The sequence below is a fragment of the Gouania willdenowi genome, chromosome 6 (genome assembly GCF_900634775.1).
Source record: "Gouania willdenowi chromosome 6, fGouWil2.1, whole genome shotgun sequence".
Classification (NCBI taxonomy): domain Eukaryota; kingdom Metazoa; phylum Chordata; class Actinopteri; order Blenniiformes; family Gobiesocidae; genus Gouania; species Gouania willdenowi.
In genome coordinates, this window is record NC_041049.1 from 56659114 (window position 1) to 56680614 (window position 21501).

The following is a 21501-nucleotide window of genomic DNA, read 5'->3' on the forward strand; positions in this document are numbered from 1 at the left end:
CAGCAGATGGCATCAGTAGGCGAGCCGTAAAGGCAGCGCCATCTTGTGGCTGACCTGTGATCTACTCATCCACAAGACAAATTCCCTGCGCTAACGTGCTGTTTTATTGAATTGAATGTTGTGTTTGTTGGTTTTTGTCGCAATGTTAGCTGAAGTGTTTTTTCATGATCCCAAACTCCGCCCCTCAAGGACCTAGTTTGGTTTTTTGCCTTTTTTTACCTCTTCTTCTTACCCATTGTTTCATATTTCTCATCTATGAACAGAGTGCTGCTCTGCTGTGGCTGCTCCCCAGTACTCCCGTACCTGTCCCCCCATGTGGTTTGCTGTTGTCTTTCATGTTTCTTAGTCGGGATGTAACTGAAACTGAATTGCTCCTTGGGGACAAATAAAGTATTCTGAATCTGAATCTGAATCCTTTCAACACATGCGCGTAGACTACGTCACTTGCTTCACTCGCAATCCATACAACACTGCTGAGAAGTGATATTTGAATGTAAATCGACCATACGACGTTTGTTAAATATTTTAATAGTACACATTTAAATATGTGACTGTTTTGTGGTGTTTTTAATTGTTCTATAAAAAAAAATGTTAAAAAACACAATACACAACATTGAAAATTAAAAACCAAAAAGTAAATAAGATAAAGCAGATGGACGCGAAATGTGTGTCCATCTGGTCGGCCTATTTTCCGGTAGTTCATGTACTATTTAATTAAAAGGTTGAAACCCTGCTATTTGAAAATAATTACAAATTTATATTTTGAGTTAATTACGATTTATTTTGGTTTTTCTCTTATTTTCTGACTGTATTTTTATTCTTTTTTTTTATATTAACAATTAAAAACATCACAAAACAGTCACATATTTAAATGTGTACTATTAAAATATTCACCAAAAGTTGTATGGTCGGTTTACATTCAAATATCACGTCCCAGGATCTTTGTCGTAAGCATTGCGAGTGAAGGAAGTGACAAAACTATCAGGCCCGTAAAAAGATTGGGCACTGACTGCATTAACCTAGCATTAGCATTAACCTAGCATTAGCATCAGCCTAGCGTTAACATTTACCTAGCAATGGCATTAGCCTAGCATGAGCCTTTTCACACTCTGGAACTGTGCATGTGCGATCTGGGGGGGTCATAGGTCGAGACTCAAGAAGGATAAAAATGTAAACAAGCTCCGTCACTCTTTTGATATTTCCAACCTAACAGTGTTTGTAATTTTATTCCAGAGATCTTTAGTGTTTATATTATTATTATTACACATATTCGGACTCGAGGGGGGACCAGGGACTTCCGCTGAAACCCCTTTCGGCCGATCTGAACACTTTTAAAAACCAATGGGAGCAGTTCCAAGAGATTTCCAAGAATGTGAGTTCTCACTTTGAAAAGGTAAAATCACAAGGAACACCATTCCCTAACCAGGTCCATGATTATTTCTATTACGCTATTATTTAAATTCAGTTTAAAAATTTGAAGGAAGTGCACAAGATGGACAGTAAACAGGCCGATAAGTGAAACAGCACCGTTTAGTTAATTGGTCACTGTTTACAAAGTCAGGAAAAACTTGCGTTTTAGGCTTGTGTGCAGCATTAGCTTTAGCAGCTAACTCGACATATCTTTGGAGACACATACCACGTTCCAGCAAAAAATATTTCAAGGAATCAATGGTCTAATGGTAAAAGTAATCTAAATCTCTGTCAGACTCGTTGTCAGCCAAGGCAAGTTTATCCCTTTTGACCATTGAACCATTGAACGAGAGCGAGATTTCCGAGAGTGTGAAAAGGCATTAGCACTAACCTAGCAATAGCTGAACATTAGCAATAACGTTGAAAAAGGTTGCAATGGCTTGAAAAAATTGAAAAAAGTTAGCAGCACCTGCATCTCACTTGCATTTACTTCAGGAAATGCAAATGTACTAGTTATTGCTACAGTTTGTATCATTTACAGCTCATTTCCAATTCACCCTTTGCATTTTCAATTAATGTTCTAATCAAGATAATTGCTCTCTCTCTCTCTCTCTCTCTCTCTCTCTCTCTCTAAGTACCCCCTGTAGTGCTATCGCGTACCCCAAGTTGAGAAACACTGACCTACATAACGTAGTGTAATTCTAAAATTTGTCTGAAATGAGTAATTTTATTTCTTTTTTTATTTGTATTTGGCAAAGTTAACATTAACAATAAGTATATGAGTTTACATTTTGAAAGACATAACAGGGAAAACAGAAAACCCTCAAGGGGTTTAAAGAAAAAGGCTCCATTAGGTCAGTTAAGCTTTAACTAAGAGAAAACACAAAAAAACAAAAAAAAAACAAATAATATTTACAAAATGCAATATTACATAGAGAAACTCATCAGACTATTATCCTGTTTCTTAATTCCTTCTAAGAAACCTTATAGAGGCTGAAGGGAATTCCATGTTGTAAGTAATTTCTAGTTTTGTGGTTCTGTCTGTTACTATGTAAATGATGCTGATGCGTTGTAAAACATGTGTAACTGCAAATTAGAACCGCTAGATGGCAGTCTTTTAAAAAGGATTGTTCTCTCCTAGTTCCCTTCAGAGGACAACATCTACAATATAATAGTGTATTGTATTATTGTGGTGATTGATAGTAATATATATTATTATAAAAGAGAGACTCTAAAAACAGTGTATTTTTTTTAAATGTATGAGAAATAAGATTTATTTTTTGTAGTTGTTTTTACAAGCATCCGATGTGTCGCACAGGTATTACAGGTTTGACTATTTAAACTTGTTTGTAATTCCTTTGTAAGTTTATTGTTCTTGCAACGAACCGCGTGCATAGACTTAAGACAATTAACGACGTCAGAACCCTAATTTTAGAAAAAAAGTGTCATTACTTGTTTTCAGGCCGAACTAACTTTAATTAACACAATCCTACTAATGAAATGGGCGTGAAATAAGGTAATTTACAAATGCACAACAACCTTGAAATAAAAGGTCCGGTTTTTGCCTTCAAAATAAAAGTCTCAGAATGAGACAAATCTACTTAAAAGAATATTCAAAGTAGATGAATAAATGTATAAATGAACTAATGTCAATGAATGAATTCCTGCAACAGACTAATATCTTCCACCCAATTATGAGCTGGATAAAGATGATTTAGAAAATAGATGGATTGATGGATACGTTTATATATTACTAAATTTCATTTACATACCGATATACTATGATAACTAAATTTATCACTTGTTTGGGCTAATCATGTATCTATTTGATGTGTTTTCGGAGCAGCGTATTATGAAAATACACAACCGGAAGTGCATCAGCTTGCTGTCAGGTGACTTGACACCGGTCTAGAAGCTGTTCTCACGCGGACTGTCTGTGTGCACCACTCTCATGACTCAGTTGTCATGAGTGGAAACAGACGTGGATAAATCACCGGAGTACCGACATCAATGAGCCAGCATCCCCAGAGGACAGTTGATGGTCTCACGGTGAGCAGAGAAAGCGGCACTGCTGTCACCCGCTTTAATGAAGCATCCGGTGCGAGCAGCTGACAGCGTTCCAATCCTCTCTGAGCGTGAGTATAACGTGAACGCTTTTATATATCACAACTGCTGTTTTAATATGTTGACTTTATGACGTTGAGCTCCCACAAAAAAGTCTGACACGAGCAGTTTTATCGTGTCTGTGTTTTGCTGCTGACTTTTTAAACACTCACTCACGCTGGTAGTCAGAGGTGCAGCAGGTGAACGGACCAGAACTGGGCTCGAGGAGCTCCTGTCGCCAACACGTGTTTGACCTCTTCTACCTTCAGATAACTACACCTTTAATTGTTCCAGGCTCTGCATAGTCACTCCTTAGTCTGATTGGGCTGTTTTTCCTGTCGTTCTGTTTGGGTTTTATGTAGAGGTGTGAATTGCCTTGCCCGATACACAGGTCACGATGCGATATATCCCGATTTTAAAGTATAACGCGATTATTGCAAATTTTCCCACCAATATATGACTTAAGAAACAACTAATCTGTAATTTTGTACACCTTCATGAGAACATTATGTATGAAATACATTTTATTACCATATTTTACCTAGGGATGTCCCAATAGAACTTTTTCATTTCCGATATGATGCCGATGTTGCAGCCTAGCGTATCGGCCGATACCCATATTGATCTGATATCAGCATGAATAATTAGGGATGTAACGATTAATCGTAAGGCAGTTAAAAATCGATTCATAGGTATCACGGTTGATATCGATTTTCTGAAAATTGAATCGCAGTACTTTTTTTAACCAGCAGAGTGTAGGCGGTGGGCGGAGTCTGCTAATACTTTCTTTCTAGCCGCCTTCTACTCTTAAATATGTTAATAAATGATTCAGTACTCCTTTAGCACCGAAAGAATATCTGTAATATTACTTGAATATCTGTAAAAGTCACGTTTTTCTATTAGCTCTGTCTGCTAGCATAGCTTCTCTTCTTCACTGCAAGATATCTGCATGCCAACCGACCACTGTATTACCAGCGCCCTCTGCTGGTCCAAACAAATATGACGTAAATTATTGCAATTTTTTTAAAGTCCAATTGTTTAGGCACAAAATACATTTTCAGTTTCACTTTTAAAAAGAAAAATAACTATTATGCAGTTTTGCATTGTTTATTATAGAACCAGAATTTAAAGTAATAGGCTTCATTTTCATTTGTATTATTCCTTTATTTATTTCATTCAAGACTTATTTTTAGTTAAATTGCATTGTTTTGAATAGTTTATCAAGGAATTCTTTTGACAATGAAAAATAAAAGGAAAATAGTACCGTATTTTCTAGTTTTTTTCCCAAAAAAAAATAATTGTCGACAGTCCCATTTTGTAAAATAAACCGTGAGAGAATCGTATCGTGAACCCAGTATCGTGAATCGAATCGTATCGGGAGTTGAGTGAATCGTTACATCCCTATGAATAATACATACTTTTATTCCTTTTTTTTTTTCTTTAATAAAAAATAATAATGAATTATTTTGTAGTGTGGAATGTTAGAAAAGGCTTGATCAAGTGATGTTACTCAGAGAACAATAGTCAGCAACAGTAGGTATGAGAAAAAGTGACCCATTTATTATTAACCAATTGGTTACATACATTTTAACCTTCAACATAATATCTATAGTATTCTACAATTGAATAAAATAAATAAAAAATGATTGGGAAAAAGAATTTAAAAAAAAATTGAAAATAAAATTGGAAATTCAGAAATTTGAATCCGATATTCATTTTCAGGATGATATTGATATCTGATCGGGACACCCATAATTTTACATTCAAAACATTGGCTTCTACATGTCATGTGCCAACAACTTAAAATAAAAAAATAATATATAATCTGCCTGTGGACTTTTAAACCAACTTTGACTTTTGTGCAACATGACTTTAGTGCAACTTAACTGAGGTACGTATATGCCTAGAACAACAAATAAATGCAGAAAGTTAGTATTTTCTTTTTAGATTTTATTGAAAAAACACAAGCTGGTCAACATGCCCAGGTTTCAGCACTTCTTTGTGCAGTTACAATGTCTCCTGCAGTGGAAAATACTTTTCTGGTTAAATAAAGGTAAAAATTTAAAAAAAAAAATTGTGAGATTGTAGCCTAGGTTAATTTTCATCCCTAATCCCATATAAGGGCATACAAATATTGAAAACATGAATGCAGTCAAACAAAGACTTGAAATATAACTATGTGTCATAGATGGGCAACTTTGATCACAGCATTGGCCACAAAAATGTGATTTTTCTGCTCTGAGGGCCACATTATCAACATTCATGTCAGTATCTAGAATAATGACCAATCTGAGCATTAATTCAGGAGGACACAAAGGGTTAGGTCTTCTTTTTTGTTGTCAGTGTTCTCTTATTTTGTCATGGTCTTTTGTGTTTTTGCATTAATTCTGTGTTTTAGCTGTTTTGTGCTTTTAGACAGAGAACCACCAGATGCCTATGTCTTCTATATATTGTTTAAAAAAACAACTTGAAATACAGTATGTTTAATACTTTGGCCAATATTACATTTTTTTTAAATTTTTTTTTTACCTTGTGGTGGATTATAGACATATTTAAACATTAAATGTATTCATATAGTGGGAGGAGCTTAAGTAGAGTTGTCAATTATGGCCAAATGAGTATGTGTTTGAAGGTTGGATGTACAAAGGATGTCTTTTTGCATAATTATTGTATTTTGTTGCCATTGTTGTTATTCTGGAGTCATTTTGTGTATTTTTTTTGCATTTCTGTTTTCATTTTGTGTATTTTTTTTTGTATAAATATTTGGTTTTGTGTATTTTGACTCATTTTCATATTTTTGTTGTCGTTTGGTGTATTTTTCTGAAATATGTGTTTTGTTTTTTTTGAGTGAGTGCGTTTGTGTGTGTGTGTGACTTGCTACCTGTCCTCCTGGTGCATTGTGGGACTCTCTCCATCTCCTCTGTGGGTTCTCACTCACATGCGCATGCACATACTCTGTCACAGGTTTTTGAAATGCGTTTTGAGAGGAAAAAAAAAAAAAATGGACCCGGAAGTACCACGACGCGAACGAAGTTGGGAGCCATAATCCAAAACAAAATGAAAATAAACATTTTGCAACACCAAATAAGTCCAGGATAATGCATGCACACACTCAACCTATGTGCAAGCAGTCAAAAAAGTTTCAGGTCAAACAGACAACGCGTTGGGGAGAAATTCGCTCCACAAACACGCACGCATGCGGAACTTCCTTGATTTATTAGAGAGATCATATATTGTTTTTATTTTGAAATTCATTTGTGGGTGATAAATTATTTATTGTTTTGTTTACTCTGTATTCAATGCATGTGTCAAATTTCACCTTATAGGTAGGGCTGGGCGATATATCGAATATACTCGATATATCGCAGCTTGTAGTCTGTGCGGTGTTGAAAATGACCATCCCGTTAAACTCACGGACTTTTTTTTGATTTTTTTTTTTTTTTGATTTTTTTTTTTTTTTTTTTTTTTTTTTTTTTGAAATGTCATCTTAATGACAACATGCACAAAAGGGCACTATTTGTTTTAAAATATTGTAGTGGCATTATGTACAAAAAGTGCACTTTAATTTTGTGTTTTGAAATGCCATGTGAGTTGCATCCTGCACTAATGTCTTGTTTTGAAATGTCTCTGTGACAATTTTGCACAGAACGTGCACTTTCTGTTGACAATTTTATGTTTGAGCCACTCACTGTTTAATAAATACAGTTATGTCAACTTTGACTTAGTTGTGATATCCCCTTTTTTGCATGAAAGTTTAAAATTGGCATATATTAATGCAGTATGATCAAGAATGTTTTAATGTAGACATATAGAATCATCATACTGGTGTGATTTTGTGCATCAAAGTGTTAATTCAAGGGTAATGCAAAATATCGAGATATATATCGTATATCGTGACATGGCCTAAAAATATCGCGGTATTTATAAAAGGCCATATCGCCCAGCCCTACTTATAGGTGACTTTGTCATTGGTCAAGATTGATAATTCATTATAAATTACAATGCAGACTCAGTAAAAAGGGAAATGTTGAAACTGTTTTAAGTTATTCACATTTTCTGATTAATCTTATATGGTACACCTTCTTTATTGTTGGTCTATAGATCGCTAACAGGTGGCATTAGGTCCTCTGAGACCTGAAATCAGTCAGGCAAAGACGACTCATTAGCATGTTATAGACAGCTACTGTTTCATTAGCTGGATAAACTTTCTCTCTTTTGCATGTGGGAAGAAGAATGGATCAAACATCATTGGAAATAAATCAGCTTTCAGATTTATTCAAGTCTTTGTAGGCTGTGTAGGAATGATTTTTACTTGCACACTGTATCATAATAATTCCTCTTTTGTATGGATTATGGGTGTGAGGTAAATCGGCTTTAGAAAAAACAATTGTAGCAAGTAGTAGATTACAGGCACTGATTGTTTGTGGGTAAGAGGCGGAGCCTGGTCAGCAATGAGGACTCGGGCCAGAAGTCCAGGAATTCGTGTTTTTCTTCAATAAAAAAAATGTTTTGATCATAAGTATCAGTCTCATCAGTAAACAGAACACATGGGAGTTAGTTTTCTTCCTTCTGATGATCTTTTTTTTTTTTTAGCTATAATTTTTGTGTTTGCAGCTTTGTGCTCAAATCCAGCAGGGCATTATGCATAGCATTAAGCGTCCCTGAGCAAGACCCTTAACCCCAAAACTTTCTTCCCAGGTGCGTGGAATGTGGCCACTGTTACCACCTTTCACCATAACGTGATCCTTCTGCTGAGTAATATTATTATTTATTGATTTTTACCTCCAACAAGATGCTAATATTCTCACCGTTTGTTTATTTACATTTTTAACCAAAAGCAGACCTTATGTCATGGAAAATTCCATTACATTTTGGACGTATTCATCAATATACTGATTCTGGATTAGTTTGAAAAATCGATGCATTCCTATTTCCCGTCATTGGCGAAATTTGAAAAAATCATATCGGTTTGTAATTGATCGATCTTTATGTAATTTGACTCAGTTATGTTTGATTGGTTCCTCTGTTTCCTCACAGAGTTTCATCCAGATCTGAGCTGGATTGCACATTTCATCAACGATCAGGATCACTGATCCAGATAACTGCCAATATCTGGTTAAGAGGAGATTTGGTGCTTTGCGGAGGTTTGAGCGCTCTGAGTGCTTTTGTTCTTGTTGTTTCAGTTTAGACAATGAGCACAGATAGTAGTTCTATAGCATCAGACTACATCTACGTATCCCATCTATGAACTATATCAAAATATGAAATAATGTTAAAAAAAAAAAAAAACATGATTTGTTGCATTAATGACTGTTTGCACTTTAAGGTGCATTAATTAAGGCCTTGCTTTAAATTACCATTATTAACTCACTGAGTGCCATTCACGTCTAACAATGTTAATTGTGTTTTTCGGCTTAGGTTGCTAGGAGTGTGACAAAGCTCTCCGGTGAATATTGAACTTGTACCATGATGTAGTGACCAACTGGTGACATGTAGGTGCACCTTTGGATGAGAGATCACCTGTTATGGGCAGAGCTCAGAGGGAGAGGAAAGGAGTTTACGAGACAGAAATTGGCGCTACAGGAGTTGATTCTGAAGTACCAGCAGCTCACAGCAGCACACACTCGACCAGAGCATTCATGGAACTTAAGTGGACTATTGAGAGTGTCATGATGGTGAGAGAAAACTACCGTATTAAAAAAAAAAACGGGGCAAGCGCTGACACTCGGCATGTCCAGGATGAGGAGGAAGTTGTGTGCGCGGAGAGACTTGGAGAACGGCCAAAATACAGTAAGAAATCATTCAATTCTGACATAGATAGCAAAATAATAATAATGATGCCATCAAAAGCCTGGTCTCAGTGTTGTTTTTGTAGTTTTATAGAAGGAAACAATGTTGAGGTGTCACTAAAGCAAAAAAAAATGCTTCAAAGTCACTAATAGGTTTTTTCAGAAAAAGCTGCTTTTCTCAGCTTTTTGTCACAAACTGGCGATTTGTGTGAGACTTGCCTCTATTTAACTGCTGAAGAACGAAACAAGCTAGAAAGAAAAAAAAAAATAAAAATTCTGATGAAATTAGAGACTTTAATCTTTCAGAATCTGGTGTCAGAATTCACATTAGTCAAAATGCTTTAAAACAGCTGGCACTGAGGGAGTAGAAATTTTGAAAATGGCTGGCACTGAATGAGTTAACCACATTTCTGCTTTTGTTTGTGCTTTCACCTCCAGCCTAAAGTAACATTAGGTTACTGTTTATATAAATAATATAACTGGTGCAATTACTTAAAAAAGTAAATATTGTGTAAAATAAGATTAGAAATCGTTGTAAAAATGTTTTTGTTGTTTTTGTCTTTTCATCTCCACTTTGTACCGTGGTCTAGTCCTCGGATGCTAATCTACAGGAGCATCTCATGCTGGTGTCTCCTTGTTATCTGTTAGAGATGGAAAAACATTCAATTGTGTTGCATACTAGGCTGTCATTTCCTGAAATGAGCTTTTGACTTATAAGGGGGTGTCACTGCATGTATCGGCTCAGGGGAAAAAGCAACGAGACGAAAATACACCAGGGAGCCAACGTCACTGTCGCACCAAGCTGAGATCCAGTGTCAGAGGAAGCCCACGTTAGTGTTGTTGTTGGATGATTGAAATGGCTTTTGAATGGAAACTTGTTCAGTTAATAATCTTTGTATGATGTTATTGTGATAGTAGTAAAAAAATAAACTTTTACTCATCATTTCTCTAGTCTAAACAGTGTTGTATCAGGCAACTATTTAACAGGCAGAAAAATCAACAGTTACTCACTTTTTCTTGCTGCTCTGTGAAGCATTTCAAGTTATTCCTGTTTGGCATTATTTTTTAAGGTTCGCTTTGGTGTCTGATTTTTGGAGTTTGAATGGATTGAAAACATGATTTGAAGAGCAAGGGGGTTAGCAAATATGTATTTGAGAAAATTGTTAACCAGAATATTTGCATTTGCTGGCTGCGTCACACTACATTAGCTTAGCATTAGCATTAACCTAGCATTATCATATAACATTATCACTAACCTAGCAGTAGCCTAGCAATAGCATTAACCTAGCAATAGCCTATAATTGAAGTAATTTGCGCTTCATAAATAAAGTTGAATTGAATTAGACTAGCATAAACCTAGCTTTAGCATTCGGCTAGCTATAGCGTTAAACTAGCATTAGCATTTGCCAAGCAATAGCATTATCCTACCATTAGCACTAACTTAGCATTAGCATTAATTTGATAGTCGCATTAACCTAGCTTTAGAATTTGCCTAGCTATAGCGTTAAACTAGCATTAGCATTCGCCTAGCAATAGCATTATCCTAGAATTAGTACTAACCTAGCATTAGCATTAGCTAAGTATTGACCTAGCAATAGTTTAACATTAGCAATAAGGTTGAAAAGATGAGAAGTCACAAAAAAAGTAATAACTCAAAAAGTTTAAAAGTTAAAAATTATAGAAGTACAAGCAAACATCTCAGGAACTTTCTGAACGTTTCGATAGATTAATTATCAAAATCGGACAAACGGTGTAGGAGGAGTTAACGACAGATGGAAGAAAAAATGGACAACAATGGTGAGGATGCCTCCTGCATCATCACTAATTAATATAAAACCAAAGGAGGTTCAGTGAGGAAAACGTTTATTTAAAGATCAAAAGATCCTAAAATCTTCAGAGAAGTTAGAGCAGGGCTCCCTCCCGTACACTCTACACCCATTCAGGGATTAAATCTTATTCAACTGCTAAATCTTGCTTCCCATGGACCCATGGGTATAAAATGTAATCCTAACCAATGCTAAGTCTAGACAGTGTGATGCATTGTAGATCTATGGTGCAGCTATCAGAGATTGTAAAGCAGGGATGGGATGTTGTAATTTAGTTTATTTTTCTGCATTCATATTGTTGATTCGTGCGTTTTTGGGGTCACTTTCTGTATTTTTGTTGTGTCTATGTTTGTAGTGTCATTTTGTTGACAGTTTGTGTGTCTTTGGAACTATTCTGTAATGTGTTGTTTTTTGTGTTTTTGTAGTATTCTGTCTAAGTAGTTGTTGAGTCTGTCTTTGTTGTCATTTTGTGTATTTTAGGAATTTTTTTGTGTACTTTGTGCAATTTCCTGTCAATGTGTCTGTTTATGTAGTTATTTTGTGCATTATGTTGGGCTTTATATTTCTTCCAACTTCTTGAAATACCATTTTTGGGGATTTGATTTGAGGGCCACCAGTATAAAGTCTGTTGTAACAGATCCGTGTATTGTTATTTCCATGCATTACATCACTGTACTATGCTCGCTTAAACCAGTTGTTGTTTAAGTCTACTAATGTATCCTTCCTTAGTGCGCTTATCTTCCTTTAAATGTTGCGCTATCATGGGTTCACACTGTGTTGAACTGCAAACTGTAGTGGGTGTAATCCAGGCAAAGCTAAACCTGTGGTCTGGTATTATTACGGTAAGGATTAGGAGTTTGATTATAGGGCCCGTATCTACGGACCAATTAAATGTTTTCTCAGTACAAAGAAGCATATGGTGCTCAGACAAAGCCAGACAAACTGTCTGAGGGACAGGAACATGTGGTGAGACACCAGGTTTGTTTTCTTCAGTCGACCCGTTTTTAGACAAATTTTTGCCAGATTCAATTACGTAAGGAAAAATTAATAAAAAGAAGTTCAACAGTTTATTTTATTCTAATCCTCCAAGATCAGGGCTAGGTGCAATTTGCATGTTGTTGTGGTATTTTGAGTTAATTGAAGTTAGGGTTTCCCTCCAAAAAAAGCAAAACTGAACATTTTTAGAGTGGCCTTTTATTGTGGCCAGCCTGAGGCACACCTGTGCATTAATCATGCTGTCTAATCAGCATATTGATTTGCCACACCTGTGAGGTGGGATGTTCTATCTCTGCAAAGGAGAAGTGCTCACTAACAGATTTGTGAACAATATTTGAGAGAAATAGGTGTTTTGTGTACTGTAGTCCCTCGTTTATCGTGGGGGTCACGTTCTAAAAATAACCTGCAATAGGCAAGATCCGCAAAATAGTCAGCTTTTTTTTTTACAATTATACAAGTTTTCTCAGACAGGAATGAACATTTCTCTCTTGTTTAAACTCTCTCAAAGTTCAAACCTTCGTAGATTTTAAACCACAAACCTGTTTTCAAACATACAGTCACACTGCTAGCGATCAGACATTGATGCAGAGCGCATTCAGAGTCTTTGTTGACGATGACATCAGGCCGTCAACACGGACACCGGTCTGTTCACCCATTCAACCATGGAGTAGAAGCTGTGTGTGACCACCTGGAGCTGTATGACATGGCCTTCATAACCGGCACCGGACTAGGAAGAATCAGTGAGGATGTGGTAGTAGCAGATAAAAGTTATCTCTGTAGCACTGAGCTAGGATAGCATTAGCCGCTAATCACATCAGCTTTTTTCACTGTTGGTTTATGTTTATGAGAGGAGAAAATAGAGCGCAGCTCCTCGCTTCAGCAGGCAGTGAAACTCACTGAGTTGGATGTGTTACTGGTGGACGTCACACGCCTTTTTATTTTTCAGCATTAAAGTCACTGTTTATTCCTTTGAAAAATGGCATCACCATTAGTGCAGTAGTTAACAACACTATAACCTGCACTGACTTTGTGGTCACTTCATTTGAATAGATTTGAATTTAGACTCTCTGCAGGTTTCGGCCACAAACACGTCAGAATTTTCAAATGAATAGATTTTCTGTTTACCTATTTCATAATTGCAACTCCTAATAAGTCATAGAAACTCATATATTATGTCTTTATTCCTCTTTAATTATCTATACAGTTTTTTGGTAAAAAAAATAAGCATAAGCGGATATCACTTACTCAAAAAAATGTGTAAAAAAAAAAAAGCCTTTATTTTTCATTTGATGGCTTTCAATTTGTAAAGATCAGCAAACATTACATACATAAATTATTTTCTAACCTTAATAAATAGTGAATATAGACATCTCATCCATTGCAAACTTGTAGAACAGGCTCAACACTAAAAAATGACACTGATTTTATTTTGTGCAACTCGCACAACAGTGAAGATAACTCGACAAGTTCAGAGGGTTCCAGTCAAAAAGCAATCAAAATATATATATTTTTAATTTGTCCCTGTGAAATACTACAATTTATATTGGAAAAAAGTCCAGATGGGGTTTTAAATTTAGGATAAACTGCAGAGTAAATTTAAAAGAAATCAATTCTACAGATTTTAAACATTTCGGACAAGTATAAAATTCAATACTGCACATTTGTTCTCAACACTTTGGTCTATGAATCTAATACTAAATAGATGAGTTTGATGCTGTTTTCATTTTGTAAACAGGGCATACATGCTTTTGATCTAATAGTTTAGTTTTCCTTAGCAACTGTGTAATTTGAATTAGTATTTTTTTGTCATTAAAGTCACTTTTTCTGCTATTTTTACCCTCCACCGCTACTGCATTCAACAGGTTGCAACAAGTTGCCTCAATGTTACAGTGTTACAGGGGATGCATGTAGTGAAACTGCAAACTGATCTTCTGCTTGTTGCTTTGGTTATTATCAGTCACTGAATGGTTATGTCTATGCTTAGCGCTCACCTGCAGAATGAAGTCAGTCATGGCACCAACGTCTCAGATGTTATGCTGTACAGTTTTGGCTCTGACACAACAGCCGTGAAACCTGAGAGTGATTCACTGTAAACCTTGTATTGCTGTGACATACATGCACTTACTAGGCTTTTCAGACTGAATGTAAAATGTTGGTGAAGGCAAACTAAGAAAAAAAAAAAAAGGTTGAATAATTACTAATTATGTGCAATGTGTAGGTGTAAGTAAAGAAACATAGGCTGCGTCTGAATATACCCTCCTATCTCCTTTCCTATTCACTTTTCCTTAACCCCCGGAAGTGTTTAAGTGGCGGCCATGATAAAGAGCGTTCCAATTCTTTAAAAGCTAAGGAAAGGTGGCTCAATGCTTCCTTTATAACCTCCTTTAGCCTTGGAAACACTGATGCCTTCTTAAAGGAGACCAGATAATGCTGACCCACAATTCCTTTTGGCGACAACATCTAAAGGGAATTGCTCATCCGAGTGTTCACGGAAACCCATGATGAATGAAAAGGGATGTAGATCATGTAAGTTACCAATGCAATAATATGTCTTGAACAACTTTAAATAATCTAAAACTCATATTTTATCAGATGAAAGCCATATTATCAGATTATAACTGACATAAAACAGAGCACTCTGTCGTTAAAGAAAAAGGGATACTTTGATTTTAATTCAAACCTTGTTAATATTTGAGATTATAACAATGGTTAGAGACACAGGGAAAGTGTTATAAATGCTCTTTTAGTAGTACATTTTCTGAAAAGTGTATTTTTTTTCAACCCAGCAGTCGTCACTAACCTTCAGCACTGTTGGATTATTACGTCACCTAGTGGAAGTGCGTCTGATTGTCAAAACAATGTGATAGCCTTTTCTTAACTCAGCGGTCACCAACATGGTGTCCGCGGGCACCAGGTTGCCCGCATGTACCATGTGATGTGCCCTCAGGTCTGTGTTGGAGTTCTCGTCACCATTGTGATCCATCTAAAATCTGATTTACTTTCCAAGCTTCAAACTCACACAGATAAAGACAGATGTAGTTAGTGCCATAGTAGGGTTACATACTGCAGCACTTAACCATCTTTAAAAATACATTTCACTCAAACATTGTGACATGTTTTTTAGTGTCACAGATTTGGTGTATGGGTTGTGAAAGGTTCAAAAAGGCAAAGCGGACCTTTGAAAAAATATTACATAATGGTTAAATTGTAGAAGTACAAACACAAGTTACATGTTTTACTATTAATTGAAGTCATTAGTGGATAGTAAAATAGGAACATGATGATTTTCTGTGAAACTTATTGAAAATGAAACTTATGCTTAAATAAGGAGAAATAAAGTTTTGCATGTTGAAACTTAAAGGTGCTATTCAGACTTCCTGAGAAACATCTCGATGTCCCGCCCTAAACAGCTTCACTTCCTCCCACTGCCTCTGGCAATCACCCGGGAGCCACGCCATACTTTTCTGCATGCGCATCGCGGAACATAACAAGGTCGCATTGATATAGGTTTATGGGTCAGGTTAAAGCCAAAATCATATTTACTGTTGTGATGCACGGCCTTGTTTTCGTGCACAGTTCTGCATTCACTTTGATTGACAGTCTCAAAAACAGGAAGTTGAAGCCTATTGGCTGGGTGCACTCATCATTCATATCATTTCCATTTGTATAGGGGTCTATAGGACAAAGGAGGGACACATATACATTAATGTATATGTATGACCACCGGCAGTAGACCATAGTAATAGACTAGTTAGGTATTATTTCGCATTTCAAAAGAATCATAGACATAAACATAGATTTCTCAGAAACTCCGGATATTTAAAGTGGGGAAAAAAAGTATTTAATAAGTGCTTTTTAAACTGGTAGGCATTCGGACTATTCACTAGCCATTTCAGTAAGGATGGTGACCCCTGTCCTATCTTTTTCTTAACCCTATGACGTCATCCACGGGGTTAAGGAAAAGTGGATAGGAAAGGAGATAGGAGGGACTATTCAGATGGAGCCATACACTGACGACCTCCAACAAGGCAAGGCAAGGCAAGGCAAATTTACTTGTATAGCGCATTTCATACTCAAGGCAACTCAATGTGCTTTACATGATAAAACATTCAATTGTTTAAAATCAATAAGAACATTTAAAATCATCAGTAAAATCAATTAAAATCATCAGTAAAATCAATTAAAATCATCATGACATCAACAACATGACTAAGTATAGTTCTGAGGCTGACTGGGAGCCAGTGTAAAGACTTTACAACTGGAGTAATGTGTTCTGACCTCTTTGTTCTGGTTAAGACCCGAGCTGCAGCGTTCTGAACCAGCTGTAGCTGTTTGATGCTCTTTTGGGGGATTCCTGTCAGAAGACCATTACAATAGTCCAGTCTGCTGGATATAAAAGCATGGACCAGTTTCTCCTGATCTTTCTGAGCCATTAAACCTTTCACTCTGGAGATGTTCTTTAGGTGGTAGAAGCTGTTTTTGTGATAGATTTGATCTGACTGCCGAATGTAAGATCTGACTCAATCAGAACACCAAGGTTTTTGACTTGGTCTTTAGCTTTTAAAGATCGAAACTCAAGATAATTGCTGACAGCTGTCCTCTGATTTTAAACAATTGAATGTTTTATCATGTAAAGCACATTGAGTTGCCTTGAGTATGAAATGCGCTATATAAATAAATTTGCCTTGCCTTGCCTCTTTTCCTTGTTACCAAAGACAATCACCTCCATCTTGTCATGGTTTAGTTGAAGGAAGTTTTCACTCATCCAGCAGTTTACTTTTTCTAAACAGTCACACAACACCTCAATGGGACCATAGTCATCTGGGTTCAGTGATAGATATAGTTGTGTCATCTGCGTAGCTCTGATAATCAACCTTACAGTTCTGTAAAATTTGTCCTAAAGGAAGCATATATAGGCTAAACAGAAGAGGTCCAAGAACAGAGCCCTGAGGAACCCCACAGCACAATGGTAATCTGTCAGATTCAAAGTTTCCAATGCTTACAAAATATCTTCGCTCCTCCAAGTAGGACTTAAACCATTGCATTACTTTTCCATTTAGTCCAACCCATGTTTGCAATCTGTGCAACAAAATTGTATGATCTACAGTGTCAAATGCAGCACTTAGATCCAACAGAATGAGAACAGAGTGAAAAGAATAAAACTGATGCTTGATTGTGGATTTGTGGATTGTAAATGGTTTTCTGAATAAAGGAAAAGGCTAAAAAGAAAGGATTAATGACCTAATTTTCAGCACCGTGGCCTCCCACCATGAGGGAGTTACAAATATGCAGCTGAGGAGAGTTTAGTGCTCCTAAAACGTCCTTATCTTAAGGCTAAGTGTGGGTGTGTGCTGCTCAGTTGTAGAGCAATGTGATGACGCTCAGAGATATCTACACTGGAGTTTGCCCTCCATAGAGAACTTCAGCAGTGTGAAAACTAATTACACTTGCTTGTTATACTCTTCCTGGATGTTAAACGTCTTTAGGAAGTTTTTTGTTGGGGAAAAGTCATATCGGGTCATAAATCAGCTCTAAAATACACTCAAAACAAATATTCATTGTTTAATTTATTTAGTATTTATTGCTTACCTTGTTAGGCTCCCTAATCAATGAAAATACTTGAAGTATGGAGCAAGTACAAGTAAAAAAGACAAAAAAGTTAATTTAAATGTTAAGGTATACTTGTTGGTAACAGGGAAAAACCTATTAAGATACTTGAGTTAGCTTGAGACAATACTATCGAATAGTAGGGATGTTCCGATACAACTTTTTAACTTCCAATACGATACCGATATTGAAACCTTGAGTATTGGCCAATATCAGATCCATTATCAGTACGAATCATATATACTTTTATTACTTATTTTGTTGTGTGAAATGTTAGAAAAGGCTTGATCAAGTGATGTTACTCAAACAGAGAACAATAGTCAGCAACAGTAGTTTAATTTACCCATTTATTATTAACCAGTTGGTTACATAAACGTTAACCTTCAACACAATATCTACAGTATTCTACAATTGAATAAATATAATATATATTGTAGATTTTAGATGCAGTTCGATAAAGTCCGATATTTGTTTTCTGGCTGATATCGGGCCGATATTCTATCAATATCGGATCGAGACACCCCTATTGAATAGTATTGAAGGTTTCAAAAATAATACTTATTATTGACACTGGCACAAAAACACATTTGTGACAAATGAACAAGTTTAAAGAGAGACTCGAAACATAATGTCAAACCTTTCCTCTTAAGTAACAACATGACGAAAACACATCTCTGTAATGGTAAGAAGTAGATATGCATTGACTTGGAATAACAAGTAGTTTGAGAAACATATTTCTGTGTAAAGCAGTTGTAGAGGGTACGAGATGTACAGTATATGTTCCATCAGGAAGGTTGTCACTGTCTACTTGGTTGGTTTTATTCATGACTCTTAGCAAAGCTTGACTGTGACGATGAGGAACTAAACGGTGTTCATAGCTGACTGCATTTCCCATCACAAAGCCAGATGACCTTATTGCCCTATAGCTGATTTTTTTTTTTTTTGGTCTGATCAGCTTAACAACAAACTGGTTGAGCTGAGTTTCAAAATTGAGGTCAATGTAGACCTAAGACCCTGTTTGAACTCAGGTGCAAAGAAAACCGTAAGAAACTCCTACTGGACATTATGTAGAGGTAATTCAAAGTTCCAAAAAAAGGTTAGCTGATAAAGGTTAGCTGATTAATGTTAGCCAAAAAAGGTTAGCTAAGGTTAGCCAAATGTTTAAAGAGTACTGATATATCCTACTCAAATAGAAGTGCTGTTACTTGATTTAAATTATACTGTATAATAAACTGTATAATGCTAATCATTCATTTACTTTCTAGGTCAGTGACCTTTGTGGGTTATAAGTTTATGTTCAGACGATTAAAGTTTTTGCTTTTAGGTTGCATCGATCTGTTGTTGTAGCCATAGGATCAACAAATGATAAAAGCAGTGCAGTTCAGAAGCCTGACAGTGATTCAGTAAAGGAAGGAGGAAAAATGTTTTTCTTGTGAAATGACCTTGAAATCCTCTGCAAAGTGTTGAGTTCAGAGTCATTCGTGTCTCAGAGTTATGGGTAACAGTTATGTTGTTTTAAGGACTATCTTTGTGTTTTACAGGCTAATATAAATACATTTGTCAAACCAAACCAATGTAGTGCTAATACAGTAAAGTCAAAGGCTGGGAGAAAGGAATATGCTACTTTTGATACTGTTTATTTGAAAAAGGCCATAATTGAAAGTTTTTTTTGAATGTAGCCATTACTGGCATAGAGCAATCTTGTGATTTTTGGCTAGCACATTTTTCTGGGGCCTGTTTCTCAGAGGACAGTGGGTCCATGCTTTGGCTTTTTGACATTCCAGCTGTTCATATTTCCTGTTTGCAGAGCTAATCACCAGTGCTGGAGCTAATCGACCTCAACAACCAGGAGCACTGGCTGTCCTAGCCAAGTCCTGTGTTCTCTGTGGTCATGGCTAAATTCCATACATTTTCCATCTAAAGGATCAGCATGGCTGTCTATCTTACCTTCCTCTCCTGTCATTCCATAGCTCTGGGCAGAGACGTGTTGACTCAGTTTTGATCCCTCTGGCAGACATGTCCTCACAACACTCATTCATATCTCTCTTGTGTTGTGTTGTTGATTCATGTTGTCTTTAAATCAGCATATTCTAGGCCTAAATTCTAGACTGTAGCACCACTACCTCAGATTGGTGCATATTAGATACTAATGTGGATTTATGGATTTCTGCCTATGGATGTCCTACTCAAACTTTGCTTGAGGTATATATAGGCTGCAACAATGTTCAGCTAACACATCAGTACACTAACAGAGCTTCATTGGTAACATTTCCTTTCATGATGCAAACAAAGGAGGAAATATTTCTTCTTCTAAACAGCCAGTTTGTAAAAAGTGTTTTTTCTACTATAGTTTTTGTTTTTTTTCCCTTTATTTCTCTAAAACTTTTAGAAAGGTTTTATGCCTTCTTGGGAACCTTAATAGATTTTCAATTAGCTTTATTGTACAGTTCTGTATTCATTTGCAAAAATGCAATTTTATATACTCCTTATAGTCATTGGCTGAGTTTCTATTAAAGATTTTTGCAAAATAAAAATTGTGCGAGACTTTGCTGCCAGAAGATGGATGCTCAGAACCTACTTATAAAACTCTGGATTCCTTTGTTGTGTGCCGTCTAATGTGGCAGTAATATTTTTTAAGTGTAATGTTAAGAAATGTCTCGATCTTCTCTTCTGTCTACATGTGCCGCGCGATTTTCTTGGAGAGAAGTTGTCATGTGACCAGCTACGTCACGCCATGTGACGTGTATTTGCAGAAAGAGTGTTTCCATAGCACTTTAGCGACACATTTCAATATTGAAACGCCTGAAATTCCTCCTCATGAAAGCGTAAAAACTTTTTAGCGATATTTGAGTATTTTCTTTAAATTACCAGTTTTTATTGCGCTATTTTGCACATTTCCAAGGGTAATGGAAACACAGCTAATGCTTGCTTTTAAAAACCAAGGAGATAGAGATGCTATTGGGTAAATCCAAATTGTATTTCCTGTTTATGTCCAAAAATATTTTTGCATCAGCATTTTGTCTTTTATGCCTAAACTGCTATCAACATTCGTTTAAACATTTTACTGTTTTGTTAACTTTTTTGTTAAAACATCATAAACTTGGACTCTGAGGATGCTAATATAATAGTATCCTATTAGAAATATAAATAAGGAGTCCCTAGTTTCTTGTAAACTTAAAAAGGTTCTTGGGTTGCGTATCACTATTCTTATTAATACCAGCAGCTACTGAGTGGACTGACCTAATAATTAGGTTAGCCATTCAGCATTCAGGAATAGATGTGACATATATGAGAGCTTGGTGGTAATGTGGTAGAAATGTCTCATCTTCTGTACCTGCTGATCCTGCAGAGGGATGGAGCTTATTAATGGAACAAGTTAGAGTAACCCCACCTCAATAGAACAGCAGTGTGGCAAGGAGTAAGTAAGTCAGGCAAGGAGCCCAATGACCCCAACACCTTTCTGCATTAAGAGGCAACAACCAGTGCTCCACTGGACCTTATTTAGACTACCAATTCCGCTGTCATTTTCCAGTTTGCAGTCAGAGCAATCATTTTCTATACATGTCAGCAAACAGGCAAATACGATCATTGCTTATTTAGGTGGTTTAGCCTAAAAATATTTGTTCAGTTGCTTGGGAAGTTTTGTCCAGTTTCAGAAGAACAGGATTATATATAGCACCCCTTGATTAATTAAAAAAATGCTTTGTTTTTGTTTTTTTTTATCGTAAAAATAGAGCCCCAAGTTACTGAAATCATCTTTGAAAATATTT

General features: G+C 36.2%; 1 protein-coding gene across 7 annotated transcripts in view; it reads left to right on the forward strand.

Moving 5' to 3' along the window:
• The first annotated feature begins 3294 nt into the window (after window positions 1-3294).
• Window positions 3295-21501, forward strand: part of LOC114464610 (protein-methionine sulfoxide oxidase mical2b-like) — a 76844-nt gene continuing 58637 nt past the window's right edge. For all 7 annotated transcript variants that reach the window (XM_028448984.1, XM_028448985.1, XM_028448990.1 and 4 more), the window contains exon 1: window positions 3295-3545. The gene's annotated coding sequence lies outside the window, so the exon portion shown is untranslated. The remainder of the gene's footprint in view (window positions 3546-21501) is intronic.